The sequence below is a fragment of the Diadema antillarum genome, unplaced genomic scaffold, assembly GCF_040938485.1.
Source record: "Diadema antillarum isolate AM-2024a unplaced genomic scaffold, OU_Dant_1.0 seq00000386_RagTag, whole genome shotgun sequence".
Lineage (NCBI taxonomy): Eukaryota > Metazoa > Echinodermata > Echinoidea > Diadematoida > Diadematidae > Diadema > Diadema antillarum.
In genome coordinates this window covers 3,126,441-3,148,833 of record NW_027271384.1, presented here as the reverse complement: position 1 = coordinate 3,148,833, position 22,393 = coordinate 3,126,441, and the positions used below count along the sequence as shown (strand labels likewise).

Below are 22,393 nucleotides of genomic sequence, written 5' to 3'. Positions count from 1 at the left end.
AAAGGGTCTCGATGGGAAAATATATATCAAGAATCAGGCTAGTTTATGTACGGCCTCGTTCATACAAAAAAAAAAGAAAGAAACTTAACATTTCGACTAACGGTATATATACATAGATACATACATACATACATACATATGGTATTATACCCTCCTTTAGGCGCGTTGACATCTTGCTCATCATAGGCTGCGATGTATCATCTTCACCTACACTGGTAGCAAATAATCGTATGTTACTTCAGCATCGGGAGTGTATCAATTTCTGTGCATGTTCTAGCCTCCGAGTTCTAAATGAAGGGAATACACTGATTTCGGGGAAAAAAGAATAAAAAACTGCGCAACAACATACATACTCTAGGCAAAATTAGATACTTGGCTACTACACTAATTTGCCATCAAGCTGTAGCTGATTCGTGAAATAAACAAACAAGAAACATAATAGGCACGCCCGTATACCATTCATTTGCATAACAACCATGACAACTGCTACTTAAAGCGAGTAACTCTCAACTCAATACAATCTGAGGGCTTGGGTAGGGAGTTTCTTGAGACGAGGATTCGTCCGGGTTTACAGACTATAAAGAAAACGTATGCCTCATTCTGTCTAAAAACTCTTTCATGGACATTCCGTTCGATTCCCAGTGCCATTCTCCGTTCTGTCTCATGTTTTGCCCACAAATGTTATAAGTATCAGTGGTAGTTTGATGCTTCTGTAAGTTTTTTCAAATTTTTTCCACACGTTTGATTATAATTTATCTTATTTTGAGCATGTTGCCAATTCTTGAGGACGTTGCACGGCATGTTGCTGACTTTTGAGGATGTAGCACCAGAAATTGAGTATGTTACAGCAACATGCTCAAACCCCTAAATTGTGGACCACCCTGGTTATGGTTTGACGCAAACTTTCACTGTTATGGTCATATGACTGCAATCTATCTATTAACCTCTATACATGAGGACAACAAATGGTTTCCATTTCAAAAGACATAACCCATTGTTTTCAGGCTCTTTCTTGCTCAAGTACACTATAACAATTACACAAGAAGATGGCGACAAAGCTCACGAAAAAAAGAGGAAAATCCACCGGAAACTGTTCTTCCGGTTGGCCGGCAAGAACAAAACGCGCTGATCGAACGGTGCGTCGTCTGTATGACGAGTGCCCACTGAATTTCCTTATTTACAGAGAGATAAATCGAGTGTCCGTGTCCCATTAATGCATGTTATATGTATTTGGAACACACTGCCGAGGAGGATGTCGTTTTGCGTCAAATCAAGGAGTCGTTGTTTCAATTGCACACGTGGTTTATTTCTGAACCGGACATCTTAAACCATAAAGCCTTGAGCAGTGAGGAAGCAGATACTGCATAAAATGTGGATGCAGAAACGTCACAAGAGTCGGGTTGCTGTGACAATGTTTTTACATTTCCAAATTTGTTGATCCTCTTTATCCAGATCCCCCCTTCATTTATATATAAATATGCTGTATATATATATATATATATATATATATATATACATATTAACTGCGATAAACTTTGTCTATCTATGTTCTAATTATCTCTCTGTTTGTATTGTATGTGATGACAACTCCCAATGCGCCGCTGAGAGAGTAACACCAAGGTCTAGCTGTCGTATTCACGGGAAAATTGAGGCATGGAGCCCAGCACAATATACAACTGTCAGAAAAAAAAAGAAAGAAAGCCGCTGCTGGCTTCCTTCTGCGCAAATTCTATCAGTTCTTGCATGGACACAAGGCGATAACAAGTAGCCCATAAAATGATCATCAACTAACAATGCACCCTCAATCATGTATAGATATAGGTATGGGTTCTTTGGTAATATATAATTCCTTTGGGAAAGAATGAGTCAAAATATCGCCCAATAAACTCTCGCGTTTTGAACACTGGAATGAGCAGTAGGGATGCTATATAGATCATCTGAGAAGTGATGATTAACACTTGACGGCAGTAATGCTCGGTGAAGTGTCATGAAATACAAGAAAAAACTAAAATGAGCACAAGAATTTCAAAGCTGAATCTGCCAACACTGGCAAGAGAGAGATCAGCAATACCTTACCAATATCTCTCGTGCAAATTTAATACACGCCCGGAATTGTTATGATTACTTAACTTCCACAAGCGACATCAAACCTTTCTTACTGACTTTCCTGTCGCTTACAACGTCCCGGGTGGCACTCGTAAACTTTGAGACGATGAATAATTTGCTACATTTGCTTCGTACTATTCAACTACAGAAATAAAGCTTTCACCTCCGGAATCATGATTTGTCACGTATCCAATGAACAACGAGCAGATGAAACAGTTTTTACTTTTAATTGTAAAACGGAGTGGTAATTGAAGTGTTTGAAGAAAGAAAGGACTCGCATCGCGCGTTTCGTTCATCCGCATGCTGCAAAGGTAAATTACGTTTCTGTCACGAAACAAAACAAAAACAAAGCAAAACAAGTCACCAACAGGATCATAAAAAACGCTCACATGCACACACACACACACACACCAAAGAAGACAACGTGAAAAAAAAAAATTGTTTTAACGGAGAATGTACTTACCAGAATGTGAATTCCTCTTTTCAACAAAGTCGATAATGGATGCGGGTTTGAAATTGCAAGCTTCAAGACGTATGGGCCAAATATCGCACTGTCGCTATAGCGCCGAGGACGGTTTAACAAGTTGATATCTACTGCGGATGACACACGCCGCACAGACTGTGATCAGAGCGAAAGCACTCGAGTTAAACACACCGCGCTGGAGCGGCGCTTGGGCGAACACGCCAACAGCCGCGCGGTGAGTGTACACACATGTGTTAGCGAACGTGTGTGTGTGTGTGTGCGTGTTTGTGCGTGGAAGTACTGAGTAGTTGTGTGTGTAAGTTGTGTATACTAGTCTGTGTGTGTGTGTGTGTGTGTGTGTGTGCGTGGACACATGAGAGTGTGTGCAGACGACAAAATTAGCGTCGTGTCGAAAGCTCCGCAGCGCACGCCGGGTCGCCTGACCACTGACTGAGGCGAACAACTGCCTGTTGTTGATATTTTAGGCGCGATCAGAGGGAGAGAGCGATCGTGCGAAAAGTTCGGGGTTGCTACTTAAGACCGCAAGCATCTGACGTCATCGCAGTTGAGACCCACGTGTGGTAGTGACTTTCAATAGTTCTTTATTTACAGTCGTCTTCATGTATTATGTCCGAAATTATACTATAATAGATATTCGTCAGGTTGCGGAATGTATACGATTATCAACTCCATGCTATTTTGGAATTGAACTTTACTTGACATTATGTGCGATTCAAGGACAAGCGCGCGCGTGTGTGTCTAATTGATAATACATAAGACCTCAACGGACAAAAACCCCAATCAAGTTTAGATTTTAACGTTTAAAACACCGCAATAAAACAAGCCACATGGGATTAAGACAAATCGGAAAGTTATACACGGCGAAAAAAAAGAAAAGAAAATCAACTGAAAATACCGAGTAGGAAATTTCACCACTTTGACAACGCAAGTTTCCAACGTGTTTCCCTGAAGATCTGAACTGCATTAAGTCGGTTGTTAATATTGATTGTTAATTGACAAAGAGATATCACAGATGTCAGCAAGAGATTGTACAGAAAAAAAAAGAACAGATACAGGACAAAGATACATTGGGTTTTGCAAAAAGACATTAAAACCTTGCCGTCGGTATACAAAACTGGCACGTGGATTTGAAATAAAATACATGCACAGATGCATATTATATTTGCTCAACACTCTACAAACTGAACACACACACACACACACACACACACAACGCACGCAAACAACACATGCACACGCACACACACACACACAGACACACATATATAGAGTGAAAGTAACTATACCATCGAGAGATTACACGCAATGCGGTGCGAGAATTCGAGTAAACCTAAAAAACACACGAGCTGGGAAGGAGCTATTTTGAGGGGAAAACAAACCAAAATGGGAAGGAGGGGGTGGTTAAAGAGGTTCCTGAAGAAAAACGTCCTTCCTTTATTTTTTCTTTTCTTACTTATAAGGACGAATGGAGAACTGGCATGTGGAAACATGCGATGGTAGATATTCACTCAAACCTCGCATCATTAACATGACGTTTACATACTGCTATCTCGACACAATCATAGCCGTGGCCCGGTGGACTGGGCCCATTGAAATCTGACGTGTCGGTCCACCAAAATGTTAAAAAAGTAACCTTTTGCTTGCCTGATCGCAAAATTAAGATTCCAAATGAATGTTTTGCTTTTGTTTCGAGCCACTGCATTTCTTTTTCGAGCCATCAACATTTCAGATTTCAAGATTTCAGTGGCCCATCAAACCACCAAAGAGAGAGAGAAGAAAAAAAAAAGTGATGAGCCCTGGCTAAATACTACAGAGGATTTAAAACAGGAGATAATGAGTGCGGGAACTATTATGCGTTGTCTAACAGTGTTCTTACTTCACTTCACAAAGGGAGGTGTGGTTAGATTGTGAGTTCGGAAAAGTAACGAAAAGAAAAAGAAAAGAAACGAAACGAAACAAAAAGAACGAAAAGTCGCTTTGATGGTAACCGCAGTGATAATCAGACCCGAGATCTTAGGAAGACTGGAGGGGATTGGATCAAACCATGTTTAAAATCTGCAACAAGAAGTACGAAAGTCAATATACACATCAAGAAGATGGTTCAAACATTATACACTCGGGAAGAGTCTCGAAATGGATATCATATAAGCTCCCTCTCTTTGCTTTGTTGCTGCCTTTTCTTTTTCTCTCCTTTTTTTCTTAGTCTAGACTTGTTTCTGTCTACTTATTTCCGGTAGAAAAGAAAAAACTGGATTCAAATGAATACTACAAAATCTATTTCATTCATTTCATTACGAAGTCATCAATTTCGTCGAATATGCGGCACACACGCTCGGACTGCTTGTTTTTTCTTTCTTTCTGTTTGACCTACGGATTTTGGTTCGTCGCGGATCATTCGATTGAAAAATATTCAGATGTTTATTTATGTCTTCATATTACAGTTCCCAACATGGAGACCCTGATATCCATCAATCTATTTCACTTTATTGGCTTTTGTAATTTGCTGGCAAAGCCTACAATATGTCGTAGGGAAGGAACGTGCGGTTCACTCTCTTTTCCGTTTGTTCGCCAACCGTAATTCCTGCATACAAAAAACTCGGGGCATATATTGAAAGGAAAACTAATATTAAGGGTGTACTATTGAAGAATGACGACCTTTCTGCCTCTTCGACCGTATATAGCTGTCCTCAAATACGAAAGGACATTTTGCGTCTGTGACTTCAATATTCGCTAAATGACTGCGTTTCCAATATCGTACTTAAATGTTACAAAATATTCACAACGCGATACTACAAGCATGATGCACTTCTCTAGTTTACTTTCCTAAGTAGGTTTTCACTTGTTGCAGAGTTGTTTTTATTGGGCGGTTATTTCTTCAAAATCCAATCTGTTTGTTCTTGCCTTTGAAGGAAAACTATAACATGTGGAACTTTCGATGTCCAAAAAAGACATCTTCTACAAGTGTCTATGTATTATCCGTACAATCAATATACAGAAGCAGTATAAAAAAGTAGAACAGTTGCCATTGATTGCTGTAAATATGATTATTTGGAACGATGTAAGCGCGAAGCAGAAGAGTAACTCGCTAAAGTTTATAGCAGAAGTGGACGTGATCTTCACTCGGATGGGCAAATGCCCAGAATCGCGCCCTCACAACGCTTGCCATTGTCACGTGGTGCGTCTGGCGCTACGACGACAAAAAAAAAAAAACGAGCACACTATATAACAAACAGCCAAGGGCCCTGTGTTTGTTTGGGGTTTTTTTTTCCAAAGATATAATCGATTTTAAATTTCCTTTACACACAGGCTGCTAGAGACTTATGATAGAAATCAACTTTATAATCAATTCTAACTCTTCAAAAAACAGGGCCCAGAATCTCAACTAGCAGTAACACAGCCCGAAACGTTTAAATTACATTACATGGATCAATGGATCAACGTGGGAAAAAGTTTGACATGAAAAGTACAAAACGCGAAATCGTAACTTTCCATGCATCAATTCGACATAATAGAAGAATGAGAATCACTTTAGAATAAGCTAAATGAACGAAGGTGATTGATTATACGGAAAAGAGACCCGCGGGTCTCGCGCTCACCTGAGTATCGCAAGTTCACCTTCCATGCATTCTGGCAGATTCTTACCTGAGAACATTGGAAACTTGTGGTGGGGTAGCTTATGAGAGTTGAGGGTATGGTGCCATTTGCATATTCCATCACACTGGTAAAAAATACCTGCAAGGTACACAGTACTTTATAGAATGTTGGACTATGCAGTTTTCAAAAAAAAAAAAAAGACTTAGAAAGCCCTATCACTTTTGAATCTAGAGAACAATATTATTGATTATTATCCATACAGAGGATTTTTAGAGCCCAAATACAAGTGTTATTTTGTCGACGCACCTCATAACCTCCAACCCACTTAAAAAGTTTGTTGAACTCGACCAATATTTTTTTGCTGAGGCGACCAATATTTAAAATATTGGACGGTAGAGGGGGATTCCCCAAAGTTGTTATAAACTGCACCGTGATTGGTTGAGATATATACGAGATGACCTGAAATAAGAAGTAAAAACGTCTGTGATTGGTCAATCACGAATTAACTAGAATATCGTTTCTTCTAAAATTCTGTGTTTATACAAACAAATTTCATATATCAATTAGTTGAAATTGTTTTTCACACAATTTTTCAAAATATCACTTTCATAACAGGAAGTTAAATTTAGGTTTGATGAAAACAAGTTGCATTTTTTTGTGCATGCAGGCGCAAGGCGACGATTGATCTGCAGCTCTGCATGCTCAGCGCTACTGCTAGAACTGATAGCCCGCGCGCGATCAATGTAGCCGGCCGCCGCCGCTGCGCTTGCATTTGCATGCGCGATATGCATATTACAGTTACCGTACATGTACGTACGTGTGTACAAGTACGTTATATACAGCACAGTATAGGACTAGTTGTGGTAGTGGTAGCCTAATTCGATCTTTCACGATCTACGGTAGATGTGACGTGAATTGTTTCTCAGATCTCGGATAGAAATACATCTAATTCTGGTCTAAATTAGCTAGATCTCGGTCTAACAGTAGCATGACGGCTACCTTGGATACATAGATCACTGTTTTATCAGAGACTGAAGTGGATTAACTTGCACTGAAGAGTGTACATGTACCATACCCCATGTCAGGATCACTACACAGTAGGAACAGCACTCGGAGTCGGAGACAGAAAGGGTAGGCCAAAGTGAAAACATTCTTTGCTAAAATCCTCTGTAGGATAATAATGATGATATTGAATGTCCTATTTTCGATTAATACAAGGAAATATTGGACTCGCTAAGCAAAATATTGGACTTGTCTTCGACTCGTCCAATATTTGTGCATAGCTCGTCCAATATTTCCTTGTATCAATCTCACGGCCATCCAGTATTATATAAATATTCCTTATTTCAGAGGTGCTTTCTCGCATCAAAATTGCTTGGATCCTGGATACCCATTATACCAAAAGAAGCCCGACCTTGCGAACCGAAGAGATAAGTATAATGCGGCGACATCCGTGTCCTAAGAATTTCGTAAGGCTGGCACGTTCTTACATCGCGCGACTACTCGCAGCATGTCGAATCAAATCTAAGTACGACAAACATACATATTGGCACAAACACACACAGGCATACACACACATACAGACAGATAGGTATAAACATCGTGTATACAGTTACGAATGGCAAAGTTGTGTGGTAGGAGATAAAGTGCAAGGAAAGCAGACGAATGAATTGGACAGGGAATTGAATGCTATGATAATTATGCTGTGTTACATCTCGTTCACAAGAAGCCACAAAGTATACCAAGTTGTATTTGGGGGGGGGGGGGAGTTGTCTGGTTTGTCTTACCGGAAATACTATTGCACCGTGGGGGTGGGGTGCTCATTTTGATGAGCGCGCTTAATGAGAGAAGTAAGAACCTTGAACAAGGTCAAGAGGTGTCTAGGACGGACGTAGACCGAAGATCTCGGCAAATGATTAATTCCATCTATATCATAGTATCGAGATGGCCAAAGGACGAACGGGGGCATATGGTGGGAGTGAGAGAGAGATAAAGCACGACAAGAGTGCTGGCGTAATGTGAAGTAAAATAGGTTATAAGGAGGGGAAGATCGACAGCGCACAAGTTACCAACTAAGATCAATGTCACTATACGTCTGCCCACTACGTTATTTTATAATGTAACGTAGGCCTATATGGAAGGTCGATGATTGAAATAACATAAATAAACTTAAAAACACTGAATCATCATTATTTAAAATTACCTAAATGTCGATATTTCTATCCGAATCATCATCAAATTGTAGTCATAATTATTATCTTTGTTACCTTGCTCTTTCTCGTAACTATATGGCTGTCTTTATCAGGATCATTCATTGTCTAGACTTTATTCGTTTTGATTGATTTCTATTCCATTAAAGGTCATCTCGACGTTGTCATAGCGTTACGTCGTCCATTTTTTTTTCAACATTTATTCAACATTTCCATATCGATGGAGCACATTACACTCATATACGGCAATTATACGGAAATCAGAGAGGAAGAATTGTTGAATTAGCAACTATCATCGTTAACATTTCTTATCTCCCTCTCTCTTTCTTCTTTGAGTTTCTTATTATACTTCGTAGTAGGTATCTTATGTACATGGAAACGCAAATGTACGCATTATGTATGCATATTCACACATAATGCAATAACGTCTATAAATGCTTGTAAATGACTGCGTTCTAATTGTTTCGGATATATCTTGTGTTTGCTTGAAATATTCCTGTAATCTGCACGCACAAACAGGTGCACTGTTATAATCCTTTTTTCTTTTTTTGTCATTGTGATTCGATTGTTGTCTACCAAGATGACGAATGAGGTAATATTTGCTAGTTTGTGATGTATACGTAAAAAAGGCACGTCATCGACCACGAGATCACCTACAGAGAACCTTAAAAAGGATATAATATGAACTGTATATACACACACCTATACAAATATATAGATAGAATAGAAAGGTAGGCATATAGAAAGACAACAAGAAAGAGGGACAAAGACGATAAAAACAAAAGGAGAAAAGAGGGACGAGAGGTCGAAAATAGAAACAGGAAGAAATCAAGCAATATCTCGCTGCGCCATCGATAAATCCATATTCTGATTGGACCATTTCGTCCCCCATCAATTACCACCGCCCTGCACGCTGTCCCCTAAAATAATGACAGCCAAACTCAGACAAACAATCCTATTTTTTTTCTCTCTATTCAATGTTTCTTTCTTCTAACGACGTAAGTGCGGAGAAAACGACATGTCGGTAATTTGTTTTTCGCGAAAACAACGCGCATTTCATGTTGGCCACGCCTATTCTAAGCCATGACCACATCCCCCAAGAAGTGAGAGAAAGAGAGAAAAACAACAACAACAAAATGTAATAGTATTTCGTCAGCCGATTTAACACTGTTGAGCAATCAAATTTGCAGATCGATTCATGCGACAGCTGAAGAGAGACGTCCACTGAAATAAAATTATACCGTGGAATACCTTCATTTCCATCAATACCCCTAAAAATAAAGCATAAAACACAGAAAACCACAAACAAATTAAATACGAATTATGATTTGGCGGAAAATACAATTACAATACCGTATCGGTTAAACCAATCATTCTCTTGGTTAAAGATAGAAAATAACATATTGAAGTTGCAAATAAAAAAACAAAAAAGTGTGTGTGTGCGTGTGTGTGCGTGTGTGTGTGTGTGTGTGTGTGTGTGTGTGTGTGTTGAGCCTGAAAGTGTGTAAAAGAGAAGAACAGGAAACGGAGAGCTCGCATGATGTGGAAAGTCTGTTGATGTAAAACACTTTAAACAAGAACGAAGCCCTACATTTAATGTTCGATCGCAATTATGATCAACACGGGGGGGAGGGGGGGGGGGGGGGGTAGTGTCCCGTCCGTCAAATGCAACATCCGTAATGAGAGGTCACTGGAGACGTTCGTTAATTTTCTCATCTCCGACAATGCCGTCTCTTGACATTGGTATCTGCCAGGTTGATTAAGAAGCAACGGATATTCTCGAATGTAACACAACTCTAGATTGACGATGCAGTGTATATACGGACTGCATGCAAACCAGAAAAGATGTCCCATTGCATAGACAAACGAGCATGGTGACCATTTACATCGATTTCTGTGCCTGTTTTTACGACCGTTTTCTAAAGACATGTAGGTAATACCATCATTATCTTGTTCTGGTGATCGTATTAATTGTGCTGCAGGGTCTACGAATGCAGGCGTTTTGCTTTTTTTGCATTTCACCGTGTGGTCAAATTCTAGATTAAAGTAGCTGGCTACTGGAAAAAAAAAGAAGAAGACAACCTTCCTGGCATGAATCCTTATAGTGTTCATGACGATGATAAGGGGAATAATAAGAAGACACTTCTTCTGGTGCCTCGGATAACCGTAAGGCTAAACGACCTCTCGCGACGCAAAACGTCGTCACCAGCATTCGATCGGTTGACATGCTCCGCATTCAGGGGAATCCCCGTTGGCGTCCGTAGAATGCGACGCACGAGATTTTTGTCACCGCCCCACGACAGCTGTGATGGTGGTGAAGCCAGGACTTTGGTGGAGCATACGGTAGGGTGCCGGCAAAAATCCAAAGCTTCTCTCAAGAGAGCTTTTGTTTGTTTGTTTGTTTGTTGTTGGTTTTTTTGTTCATTTTCATCTGAGAAAACGGCTGGATAGCCCATATTCAGCTACGATAAGCTGGTGTTCCATGGGGTCCAGTTGGATGTGAGGTGGGACCACTTCACCTGGTTAAACACCCTGCTCTTTGCGATGAATGAATGAAGCGGGATCTTTTACGAGCATGAGTTGTTACTCTCACATGCACGGGACCTCCATTTTATGTCCTATCCGAGGGACAGAGTGTTTTGCCTCTTGCTAGAGGGGGCGGTATGCTTACACATAACATTGCTCAGTCCAGACTCGGGTTCGAACCCGGGCCGCGTGATCGTAAGGCAGACGCGCTACCGACTGAGCCAACTCAACGCATGGCGGGATATGGACATAACATTTGTTTGTGTGTTTGTTTGTTTGTTTGTTTATTTATTTGTTTGTTTGTTTGCTTGTTTGTTTCAGTTTCCACTTTAGAAGAGGCTGATCAGCTCATACTCAGCTGCTCTAGTTGGTCTTCCATGGGGTCCAGTTGGATGTAAGGCGGGACCGCTTCACCGGGTTAAACACCCTGCTGAGTGAATGAAGCAGGATCTTTTATTTGTATAAGTTAAGACTCTCACACACCTGCACACGTGACCACCATTTTATGTCCTATATATTCGGCGGGCAGAGTTGTTTTGCTTCTTAGTAAAGGGAACAGTATGATTATACACAACATTGCTCAGCTAGACTCGACAATCTAGTCAGAGTCCTATGAACTGAGAAGCACACAAATTCCCTACACCTGTTAGACGTTCGTTAATCCAAAACTGAGAAGGGATTCGCTAATGTGAACATTACTTGTGGCGTTACTCCGATGGTCCGTTACTCCGAAGGTTCCTTATTTCAAAAATGAAGTGAAGTTATTCCGAAATGAAGTCCGTTATGCCAAAGGTTTGTTAATTCGGAAATAAAGGTTCGAATCACCCTCCCCCCCCAAAAAAAAAAAAACAAAAAAAAAACAAAAACAAAAACAAAAACAAAAACAAAAACGAAAGAAAAAGAAAATGCGTACCAACGGACCTTATTTCGTTTGGGACTAACGAACCTCCGGAAAAGCGAACTTTTTTTATTTTTGGATTAACGAACCTTCGGAAATAACGAACCTTAATTTTCTGTTTAATGAACCTTCAGAATAACAATCTGCTCCAAGATATACAAAGTTCGATAAGCGTCGCCACACGAGGCCGCTCTTCTGTTTTCGCACTATTGAATGTTAGACACAGCAAGAGAGGGGTGAATCTAACGATCGTTACAAGAAAAAGCAAGTGGTTGAAGTTCAAGTAGGGGAACCTCGAGCCAGATCTTTACAAACAAGGAGATGGCCTGAAGGGATAGATGTAAAGTTGAACGTGGGACAGAGTAAAAGCATTTACATGACCTCGGCGTTTCATAGAATTGGAGGGGGCCTAGCTGTAGAGAAGTTTCTTATAGAGAAAATATGGAAGAGAAGTTTGAAATTGAAAGGTTGAAAAAAAAAAACACTGTTCGTGAAAGGCAAGGAAATAGACGAAGTAATGAGTCCATAAATTCGTCAATAATTGCTTCAGGCATTCAAAACGAGGGTGGTCTCTTTTGACGCGATGCGAATGGACTAGGGATTTCCCCGTATAAACACTAAGGTATAGGCTACAGACAAGCGTTGCCCCCTTGTTTCGCCCACCCCCTCTTTCCCTCTCTTTCTCTTGAGAAGAACATTATCTATTCACGCGACGCACATCGTGTATAATACGATGAGCTTACAGAGAAAACAGATTATAAAGGCTCATAAGATTACCTGGAGTCTCATAAAAGCCCCGACAAACGAACTTCAGTGTTCTTTTGGCACCTGTTGCTAATTTTTCTCTGCCTGCCCATAGCCAAATCTCCTGCGGGGTTATAATTCAAATTGCATTTTCCATTGTCTTCGAGTGGACCGCCTTCTCGGCGTTCACTGACCCAGACGAAGAGCCCATCTTTTCGCGCACTCGGGGGACCACTCCCGCAATTTCGGCCGAACGGCTGAATATATTGGTCCCACGTATACGATCTCCCGTAGGTACAATAAAGAGTTGTACGCTCAGTTAGTGTTCGCCGAGAAAGGGGGTTTGAATCTCGAGCAGTCCACAAGGGGTTTTGATCACTCGTAAATCATGAAACTAAGTGGGATATCATTTATTTACTTTTTTTTTCCTTTTTTCTTTTTTGGTTTGCCTTTCATATCTCACTGTGGCTCTTAGGTAGGGGTTCAATGATTGCAGAACCACATCGCGTTTACAAACACTACTTACGCCAAGCAGATTTTGATTTTTTTTTCCCTAGTATGTTTTGTGGACGGAGGACTTGTTAGCGCACCCGAATGTTTTAATAATTACTAGATTTTAACATAATCCGACGTTCTTGGTGAGCAAGAGTTTGAGCATTTCTAATTTCATGGAGTTGTGGATTTCATTTCGGGTATGGTTTTTTTTTTTTTTTTTTTTTTTGATTGTTGGTTTGGGGTTTGTCAGTTAACTCATCAGTACGTACAGAGTTATATGATAAGTGTTTCGTTGACTTTATTCGTAATTTTTAGAAGCCACGGCTGCTGGATTCCTGTTACCTTAATCTTCATTTGCAGAGGAAAAGAACTTTAGGCATTTTTTGTTCTTCTCATTCATTTACACAAAGTTCTTTGACACTGGCAAAGACAAATTAATAGTTTCTTGTATTTCTGGAAAGTCCTATACGGGCGCTTCCCAGTGTATGTATAGTCAAAAATAGGAACATTCGCAAATACGGGGCAAAACAAACAAACAAAAAAAAAAAGCTGATGCTTGGATCGCTACTCCAGCGTCGATGCCGATAATGGATCCCAGTCAAAACTTCACTGCCATTGGTATATATGATTGCAGGGCCATAAGAATGGTAAGATTTTGCGATAGCACAACCGCTTATCTTCGAGCAGAACAGACTTACACCCTGGCCACTTTTATCAGCCGTTGACTTTCATGTCAGGGTTTTATGGTTTCATAGTATATCTCATACTCCCAAAGGTGCCATGGGGTCGAAAGAAAAGTTAAAACAAAGAGTAACGTTGAAAGTTACGGAAGTTCACAAAACTACTTGGCAGCGAGTATGAAGATGACTGTGCATACGTAGTAAAAACAAACAAACAAACACACAAACAAATTTGAAATTTGAATTGAAAAATTCTTAGTGTAAGCAAGACGAATGACACGCGCACGAACTTAGACGTCCCACACTTCCGGTCAAACGCGTATCATACACTGCGATGGATCAGTGCGCCTATTGCAACCTCGTCAACTGCAGATATGAACTTATCGGTTCGGCGACGTGGCACTCGCCATACTATATAGCGTAACCTCGTTCGCATCCCGGGAGTTTCTCCTCGGGCGCTTACCTCTGGACGACCGTCCCAGAGGTACACTTCGGATGACTTCTTCCAAGACTCGACAATCCCTCCGGGAAGAAAGCCCTTGCATTACTCACGTAGGCCCTACTACGACAACTGGGATGGGGGCCAACAGTCAAAAGGCCACCAACGTATGTGGTAAATCAGTGGATTCTACAACACTATATACGCGCATGCGCGGAAGGTTGCGAGATAAATGCCCTGACACGAGTGGGCACTGTCATTGTTTAGAAAGCGTAAAACAGACGCCGTTGGTTTAACAGTTTGATACAATATACTGTCATGCTACGACGGGCTCTAATATACATCGTCTGTGTTTTCCTCCCACAATCCGGACAACAGACCAACAATTTTTGATCTTATTAATAACATCATGTTCACTTTTGAAAATCAATGTCGTAAATCAATAATCTTGAAGGTTGGCAGAGTGACTATTCTTTTAAACGTTAAGATATTTGAAATAAAAAAATGATATGGGGGAAAGGAAAAAGTTGTCATGCTAACTAACCTGGACGGGATAAGTCGTCAAATGCTAGTCGTGTCAATGGAAGTCTTTTATTTCATCCCTGCAGTAGGTAGCGTCGCCGGCACAGCCAAAAGTGACTAGAATGGAAGACTACGGAGGATCGCGTGTCTGAGGTAGAGGTTTTCATTGACTCCGAACCTGCATAGGAAAAACATTGAAGAAAGGAAAAAGAACGCGTTACTTTCATTTATATTCTTTCTATGTGCTGCAGAAGTGTTCAGTAATGTGATGACTTTACCCGATTTGATTTTTTTTTTTCTCTTCAATGTATGAGGGCAAATACTTTGAAACCTCGACTACGTCATCTGTGTACGTTATGTTCAAAAGCTTGGTGCAATGGTGATGCACTATACTGAAGAATGATGATAAAAGTGATGGAATGAACCGTTTGTTTTCACACTCAAAGATTCCGAGACAGCTCAATCTACCGGTATGAGAATGTTTCCAATCATCCCAAGCTTCGACGTTTGAATCTGATCATCAGTGGCAAAGTGGCATGGCAAAAGGCCTATAAAAAAATGTCACAATAGCGTCACACGGAGAGATAAACCATGTTTATTTGCGACGGCCATTCTCCCACAAATTCCTGTTTTTAAATGCATTTTTGTGTCTTGTCGGCATTTCGTAGACACTGAGGAGTACAGTTTGCTGGGCGTTAGATATGATTCCTATTTCCGGCTAACCACTGAGTGATGCTATACCATTGCCTTTAGAAAAAAAAAAAAACATATCAAATGTACTTGGAAAGAATTCCTACAAGTAAGGGATTCCATACGTAATGTTTTCCCAGTTAAAATCAAGTAATTCAGTTTAAGCAGACGTAAGTTGATGGGAACACTTTAGCGATGACTATCAAGTTCTGTTACGATGAGATACCTTACACATTACGCGAAAACAGTTTATACGTTTAAGAGACATAATATCACCTCATAAATTTACAGAGACACACATGATTCTGCAATTATTAACTAAATGTAGAAGTCGTCCTCGCATACTTGCTGCGTCGATTTACACACACTTCGCACTACATAGCGTGGATAAGTGAAGACATTATAATATCGAGATCTTATACTGCATCGGTCAGAGAGTAAACACATACATCGAATTCGACACAGATAATACGTTTACTCGATATGGTCATTTTGCTTTCATTTCAACTTCTCGGTTTCCTGAAAGAAGACACAGAGAGAAGGAGAGACAGGGGTAGAGAGAAGGAGAGATAGGGGTAGAGAAAAAAAAAAAAGACCAAAACGGAAAAAGGAAAAAGGCAACAATGCGCGTCACTTTTTGCCCCGTTTTCGCCTATTCACCAGGTCTAGAGATGACTGTATCATAAGGGTGGAGCTAAAAGAGGAATATGGGCCACCACGAAAGGTTGCCATGGAGACCAATACGCGCTGAAGGATATAGGGACTCACAGCCACTCGGATGCGGATCCCTGGGAACGAAAGGTCGGCTTCCGGGCCGCTATACTGGCATCATCACAGATAGACATGCCGGTGGAGGGAGAATGAATTGCAGCGATGCAAAATGAAAGGATTGCAATCCAAGACCTGGAAACGTATGACATCTGCATGCTACCAACGGCGTCTTTTTGTTATATCTTAGCATGTACCCCAAGGTTTCTTTAAGTAAAACTGTAAAAAAAAATTTAAAAAAAAACCACGAGCATATCAAATGACTCACATCAAAGGGACATTCCTGACATTTTCTTTAATAATTTCACATCATGTACTACATACATCGATAGTAAATCGATAGTGTCGTGAGTAGATTTGTGGAATTCATTTTGCTCCTACAGCAGATAAACCAATAATCTAAAAAAAAAATCAAAGACATATTACACCAAGGTATATTACACACTAAACAAAACAAGGATGATGACATATAGGACGCTCACATAATTTTTCCAGTAATGTAGTATTGTTAATTCTACTACAGTACCAATTGCTTAACAACTTCACCTGTGTCGGTTTCATGCATGCTTTCTTCTTTTGCTCTGCTTCCTTGAGCGCCTAATCATGCATTATTATATGAAGCTGCTACGTCATCATCCTCGTTCAATGTGATTCGTAATGAATTTTGAAAACATTTTCATTCCTCATCCAAATCACTACAAATTCTAAAACTCTGTATCCAGTTTAAGCAACTTATAATTACAGAATCGATGTTAAAATGCTCAAGTCTGAAAATCATCCGGAAGTCTCCTCAATATTCAGTGTAATAAAATGTTGTATTGCATAACGTAAGACTGTTTCGTATAAATTCTCAAAATGTGTAATGCAAACTCTCTCACACTCTCTCCCTTTCTTTTATCTCTCTCTCTCTCTCTCTCTCTCTCTCTCTCTTACTCTCTGTCCCACTCTCGCCCACAGTTCATTGTCTGATAAAATTTTGACATGAGCACAGAACTTCTTTTCTTTTATTATAATTTTCTTCACCTTGTTTTCTTGCCTGCTGTATTGTGTCTTCTTTCGTCTTGCATACCCACTATGCTTTCTGTAGATTGTTTGTTCGTTGTTTTTTTTTTTTTTAAACAAAGGAGTGAAGGGGAAGACTTTTTTTTTAGTGTGCTTGTTTATTGCTTCCATGCTCCTCCCGAAACGGAACATGACCTTTGAAGTCAAGGTCTCAGGATGCCAAAAGGCAACAGAATACACTGCTCAGCTGAAATACGAGCCGCTTCGAGACATAACGAGTGGTTAAACAAAGCGTGTACGCACATCAACGCTACGAGTTGCCCTGAAGCTCAATTGCTCGTACGGAATCACTCGTGCTACTGTAATAGTGACAAGTGTTCTTTGTTTCTCTACTCATCCAGAGTTTTTTGTCGTTCTCCTTTTACGTCGTCTTCGCCATGTCCCTTCCTCTTCAGCGGTCGTGTTTTCCAGCGCGGATGTTCATGCGACTACACGACCCGTCGCTCTAGGATGTTTCTTTACCCTTTGTGGCAAAATCTGGGTGAGCATTTCCTGTCTAGCAATCGATCCATTGAATAAATGCATTACTTTTTTCTTTTCTTTTTTGCTTCGCCCTGCATGATTCTCTTTCCTCTCTTTCCGATTTTTTTTCTCCTTTCTTTTTATTTCTGGATCGCTTTATCTGGCTTTCTACATTCGGACATCACGAGCAGCACACTTTTAGAAAATGGACTTTGGTAATACATTAACTTAGGATATTTTTTTTTCTAAGTTCAGGCGAGATCACCCCTCACTAATGACTCAAGCCCGCAGCATCAACGCTATGCATGTCTTTGAAAGGGAAATATGACACACATATACCTTTGAAATACGTATAATCTCCCCCAAACTGCTTTGAAAAGAATACATTTCCAGTCTAGAAAGAAACAAATTGTTTTCTTTGTTTATCCCGTGCCTACTATTTTTACTGCACAAGTGTACACTACATGCTCTCACTGGACTGTATCTTAAAAACAACAACAACAACAAAAATCCTCAAATTTATTGTGTCATGCATGTCTTAAACCCCGGGTAGCATCCGGGTAACGTCCGGTCCGGGTAGCGTCCGGCCGGATAACTTTTTTTTTAACCCTGTCTGCTAAAACGGTTCCCGCAAAATGTTGCTCTGACGTTGTCGCGGTAACTTTTGCCAAATTCTACCCTAGCCAGCTATAATACGGTAAATACCGCAACATTACCCTGACATTACCTGGGTAACCCTTCAGTTATAGAACGCAACTGCAGTAAACACGCATGTGCAACATTGCAAGACAGAATAAATTGACACACCGCGCACCGATCACGTGCATGGATTGTATAACCACTGATTTCTATAAGATTATGGAGCTACAGCTTCATGATACAGTTGAGATCAGTGATTGTAATCCTGTTTTGTTGACGCGCGGCGCTGGCCGGTGGGCGGGGTATTTGCACCCCATTAGTACCGTACCTCCCTGCTGAAACGTACCCGGAGAAGGTTTTTGGTGTGTGTGTCTCGCTCTCTTCTACTGTTTTATTGCCCGAGGTTAGGAATTCTATGTTCTCCTGACGTTGTCGCGACGTTAGGCCCATTTACACTTGCTTGGAAAAATCGCGATTTTTCTAAAATCGCGACATTTGGGTGTAAGTTGCTAAGCAACTACACCCAAACGCCCTCGAAACATCGCCAGAAAAATCGCCAGCCGGAGTGCGATTTATTGAAACATCGCGAAGTTTGAGGCGAAGTTAGCAGAAATATCGCGATTTTTCATCAGCTGCAGAAATATCGCGATTTTTCATCACGTGACTCTCGGCATCGGATTGCACCGGGAGTTTACGCGCGCTCCCGATCCCTCTTTGGAACGTGTAGAGAGCACGTCGGTCACTGGCCAGAGTACTAGTACACGGTATAGACAGCTGTGTACATCCACAGGTCTGAACGGCCGATCCTCGATCGGCTCGTGGTCTCTCACCTCACCCTCCCTGATGAAACTAGTACACTGTACGTGAAAACTACTACTGGTAGCAAACCTGAAGTTCTCCAACCACGTATCATCACCCCATGACAACTTAACAAAATAATGTTCTCCCAGAAATGCGTTGATTCAGATTGTGGGAGTGCCGTACTGCTCTCGATATATATACGTTGTTTGTGGAATACAGGACTCAGGAGTACGTAACAAGTGTAAGTTCTTGCTGTCGCCTGTTAAGATACCAGTCCTAACTTCCAAGTCTTATATACTTCCCACTTTCGTCATATTGGCGAAATTTCATGATCCTCCTGAATGCTGCTGTAGATGAAGTTTTACACACCTACTACGTATGTAATATAGCAAGCTATATAGTTTTACCGTAAGTAAACAGTCTCGAGAAGCACAAATTTATGTGTGCATTGTACTGATAAAAAGCCCTGGCTCAACGTTGTGATCAAAATATACTGCACTGCAGTGAAAACGAACAGAATAGCGCGCGCTTCCACTCGGCTACCGTGTTGAAAACAGGTAAATTACGCATGCGCACTACCGACCAAAAAATCGCGATGTTTCGTGAAGCTCAAACTTCGCGTGCTTTTGCGCAAGTGTAAACGGTGGAACCAAAATATCGCGATTTTTAAAATCGCGATGTTAGTAAGTGTAAATGCGGCTGTTGTCGCGGTAAGGTCTATTAAAACGGGACCTCAGACGTTTAAAAATGACTCCTAAGAATGACTGAGGTTTTGGAAGACAGCACACTAGATAACACACACACACACACGCACACACTCATATACAAATGAACAGCATTGGAATGCTTCCAATTCAGCACGATTCCACAGAGCAATCAGGGAGATACTGAATGCATTTATCATACGGGCAAATATACTTCTCAAGCAGAGATATTTTGATATTCTCTCATCCAGACAAGATACTGACATTTTTTGGAAGAATCCTTCACGGAGAAGGCTTGGCAGCTCTGCAATCCTCCAATTGCCCATCACATATTTATGTTCTATAGTTGCCTCTAGTGGTGAAACAGATAGTCAGCTTTTTCATTTGTGATCTCAAGTCTGGTGAACAGAACAGGAAGGTGACGTCTCTCTCACGTCCGTGTGTACGATTGCTTTGTTTTTGTTTGGTTCTGTGTTGCTACAAATTTCATGTTATATAACTTATGATGTACATTGTAAACCCCATCATCGTAAGCGAACTACTGGAGGTAAGTACTTTTTTGCCAAATTATTGAAAGAATTTTCGATTATTCGGAAACGAAAATACAAAAGTTCCGTCCACTGCCTAGTAATGACATTAATCATTCACCGAGAAACGTGACAAACATTCGGCTATAATAGTTACTTTACGTCATAAAAACTTGACAAACTGCTTATTCATCCTCCTGCTGCTATAAAACTGACAGAAACACAGGCTTTATGAAATGAATTGCAACACACACACACACACACACACACACACGAAAGACAATATGCCAATGTGGTGTGCGCATTATGAGGTTGCACACTTCAACAGAACATTTCCGCTCTTATATAAACAACCCTTTATGCGCTTTTTTTGCAGCTCTTTGAAAAAAAATTCCACGCGACGATATCCGCAGTGCCCAAAATGGTCTCCAAAATGACACTGCCATAATCACTATACAAACTACAAACACTCTCCGTGAACGCAGACCTCTGCCAAGCAAGCAGATCATATCCACACATTGTGATTTCCACCCAAAATCAAAAACGAATGAATGAATGAATAAATAAATAAATAAATAAATATATAAATAAATACATTCATACATACATAAATAAATGAATTAAAAAAATACAACTAAATAAACCACGGCTATTCGGATCAATACCAAAACTAATCATCTGTTCCTTGTGTCATTACAAACTTTTCCTGAAAATTTCAATCAAACAGACAAAGAAAACAACGCTGGCAAAAGCATAACCTCCTTAGCGGAGGTAAGTAAAACATAATTTCATACACTGTTATGTCTGAGATGCAGTGTAAATTTTGAAGCATACAGGTTCTGCACTGGGTGCTGGAAAAGGCGGAAAATGACAAGGTCAGAGACATGGGCCCTTAAGCAGGAACATCGCTTAGCAAAGCAAATACATAACGAATAAACCAAAACGAACGACGACTTCACCTAGCAATGACTTCTGCTCTAGAGCTAGCAGAAACTCAGCAGGATGTAATGACGGTCAGATTTCTTTTTCATTTTCTTTTCCTTTGTTTTTGTTGTTGTTGTTCTAGGAAATTTACGATACATGTTCTGACATTGCCGCAAGAACAACTGGAAGACAGCAAATAATTTTCCTTGTTCAATATTATATCGTTCGATTTCCTTCCGTGTAACACATTCAATTGCAATGCATAAAGTGAAAGCATGTACCATATTCAGGTTACTCGGCCAACCGAGATTTTTGGAAATCGTCATGAAATATTCATGTCATGGCTTGCAACGACGAACACCATATTATGCTCTGTCGGATTCTAGCTTGATTCAGTGCTGACATTTTGTTTGCAACGAATCATCCTAAAGCTATTCTTGCTCGCTATGACGACAATATCTTCCTTTGAAGTGAAAATCTTCAAAAAACAAAAACGAAAACAAACAAACAAAAAAAACAAACAAACAACTTTCTGAACTCTTTTGCTCCTTCGGCGAGTTTGGTGAACTTATTTACTCCAGATAACTACATTTCTATGGTTTGACGCCGTTTCTTTTGGTCATATCTATATATACTGATACATTTATACGTGTATATTAATATAAGCTATATTATATAATATACATTTACCAGCTAGCACAAGAATTCATAGGGTAAAAATAACTTCTCCTTCTTTTGGCCCTTGATTTCTGCGGAATATTTTTTTTGGTACATTTCAGACACAGAGATTATCTCGAATCTCTAAATTGCTAGTTGTATCCTCAAAATTGGCAGCCCATTTAGAAAGATTAAAGTCAGCCTTTTTGTCTTCGTCCTTTCCTTTTTCTACCGCATTTAATATTGGCTTGTAACTTGATACGAAACCTGACCACCTCACGCAACACTGTCGACTTCTGAATACCCATTATTGTAAAAACAGAAATGTTCTGCGGCATTTTAATTTCACGAATTTCGCGAGCGCCAAGATTTGAGAAATTTGAATACACGCGAAAGTTCTTGTCTCCAAGAACGTAGGCAAGAACTATTGCCAGTGGCAATTCGCGAAACTTTCATGCCGC

At 40.3% G+C, this 22,393-nt stretch overlaps 1 protein-coding gene across 3 annotated transcripts in view; it reads right to left on the bottom strand.

Annotated features, from left to right (window-relative positions):
* Window positions 1-22,393, bottom strand: part of LOC139731920 (uncharacterized) — a 121,399-nt gene that overhangs the window by 18,082 nt on the left and 80,924 nt on the right. For all 3 annotated transcript variants that reach the window (XM_071642796.1, XM_071642797.1, XM_071642798.1), the window contains exon 3: window positions 14,721-14,876. The gene's annotated coding sequence lies outside the window, so the exon portion shown is untranslated. The remainder of the gene's footprint in view (window positions 1-14,720; window positions 14,877-22,393) is intronic.